Source organism: Fukomys damarensis, unplaced genomic scaffold (assembly GCF_012274545.1).
Source record: "Fukomys damarensis isolate Sample0158 unplaced genomic scaffold, DMR_v1.0_HiC HiC_scaffold_16, whole genome shotgun sequence".
NCBI classification, from domain to species: domain Eukaryota; kingdom Metazoa; phylum Chordata; class Mammalia; order Rodentia; family Bathyergidae; genus Fukomys; species Fukomys damarensis.
Window position 1 is genome coordinate 25,386,364 of NW_022900928.1, and position 2,159 is coordinate 25,388,522.

The following is a 2,159-nucleotide window of genomic DNA, read 5'->3' on the forward strand; positions in this document are numbered from 1 at the left end:
GGGTTCCGTGTGGCTGTGCCACCTCCTGGAAGCCGCGAAGGGATCCCTGAGTTCCAGAGATCTCGAGCAGTGAGAGATTTCTGAAGAGCTGGGAGATGGGACTCAGTAGTGGGGCGTCCTCAGAAGTTGGAGGGAGGTGTACAGAGGTGTGGAGGGAGAGGCCTCTAGGCTGGATAAGGCGCGCTCTTTGCTCCGGCAGTTGTGACATTTGTGCGGCTGAGAGGGAGGTAGTGTCTGGGGCCAGGGAGCCGAGACTGCAAAGAAAGGTCTCCTGGCGAGATCGCTGCCAGTCCAAGCCCACACTTGTCAGGGCCACAACCCAAGGGTGCCTTGCACTCTTGAGTCCCAACCTCTCCATCCCAGGAACCAAGTAAAAGGTATTTAGTGAGCAAACATCTGCTGTGTTTAACTGATCTGAGCCTTGTCTTGCTTTTTTGGGAGTAAACTGAGAAAGGAAAAGAACTAGACTTGCCTTGTGACTCGAAGTGGAAGGATTCATTCAGAGGTATTGATAGTCATTGACACGTTACAGAGTCTGGGGGATTCAGGAGGGCCTCGTATCTGGGAAGGATTGGGAGCCATCTCCAAGTCTTCTTCATTCTTAGTCCGTGGATTCTACATATTCTCGTACTCACTCCACCCTCCTTTAGTGTCTACAGACTTTCATTCCCCTTCAGCCTCTTTTCCCTCAAACACGCAGACATACCTAGGCCCTGACCTCATACTTAACCCTGTGCCTCTATTCATCTTGGTTCCCTGCTTTCCCTTTTCTTCCCAGTTCTGGCTGCCACACACAGATAGTATCTGCCCTCTTCTTCCTTCTCCCCTCATCCCTTCTGATCCCTCGACCAGGGAGACCTGTCTCCTTCCCTTTCAGCCACTCTTCTCCAACTTTGACTTGAGTTTGAAAGCCTTTTCAAACCTCCCTGTTTTGGAGAAGCAGGCTGCAACTCCCAGTGATACAAAGGATTAAAGAGCTAGAAATGTGTGTGTGTGTGTGTCTGTAGTGTCTGTCTGTGTGTGTATATGTATACTCGCGCATGTACACCCATGCACATGCACACATTCAAATATCTCTGTATACATCTCTATCTTTAGGAAACAGAACAACTGCCATCAGCCTTAAGAAGGCGCAGAGCAGAAGCTAGCAGAATGAAGGGAACCTGCAGTTGGTGACATTGTGGTTAGGCAGGAGGAAGCAGTCTGTAGCAGTCAGGGTAGGTTGTCACAGAAATAAGACTGGTGAGAGAGGCCGTGGGAAATGAAAATTAGCCCCAACTCTTGTGTGCTTCAGCAAGAGGCCCTGCATGGGGGTTGGGGTCCCTAACACCAACGGGGGACTGGCTCTAACACCACCTGGTGGGGAGAATGGGATGGGCCACCTGGTGTGATGAAAGGGATGGGGCAAAGGCAGGATTCTGGAGGAGGGACTGCAGCTGATCTAATTTCAATCCCAGCTGTTTTAACAGGAGAAGGATGTTAGGCAAAGGTATCTGCCCAACTTTCCTGTTGCCTTCTGGATCCTTCCCAGGTTGGGCACCCATGTATCTGGGTCTGCACCAAGGCCTTAATGACCAAGAAGCCCTCTGGAGTTCTGCTGGCCTCTCTACCTTCAGACATTGCCCTCTCACCTCAGGCCCTACTCCCTCTTCCCAGACTAACTCAGTTTATCCTAGCTTTCTAAGCTGTCTCCATCCTTGAGCTCCTTCCTCAAGCCTTCGGGCTATATACCAGAGGATCTTATTTCTCTTCACCCTCTACCAGTCTTCTGTATTCATTTCTCTCCACTAGGAAAACAAGAAGTGAAGGGGAGCAAGGGCTACCTTTAGGAGAGCTCTCAAGCCCAGGTAAATTTAAGAGCCGTTCCCATTTCCCATCCTGTCTTTTTCCTTTCTCAGCTGTCCCTCTCCCACAAATTGTCCCTTCCATTTCTGCCCTTCTACCCACCTGTCTCTTCTACTCTCATTTCTGGGAGGTACAGAAGTTTGACCCAGGAGGAAATGTTAAGGGATCTGCAGAAAATCCCAGCACAGGGAGAGAGATGCATGCAAGTCCTTTCCCAGCATCACAGCTCAATAAAATCCCCAGGAGGGTTGGAGATTTAGCTCAGTGATGCCTGCACCTGCCTGGCAAGCCAAGGACCTGAGTTTGATCCCTGG

General features: G+C 50.5%; 1 protein-coding gene across 1 annotated transcript in view; it reads left to right on the forward strand.

Annotated features, from left to right (window-relative positions):
• Positions 1–1,766: 1,766 nt before the first annotated feature.
• The window catches only part of Rhog (ras homolog family member G), a 9,436-nt gene continuing 9,043 nt past the window's right edge, over positions 1,767–2,159 (forward strand). Inside the window, exon 1 of the mRNA XM_010603166.3 lies at positions 1,767–1,847. The gene's annotated coding sequence lies outside the window, so the exon portion shown is untranslated. The remainder of the gene's footprint in view (positions 1,848–2,159) is intronic.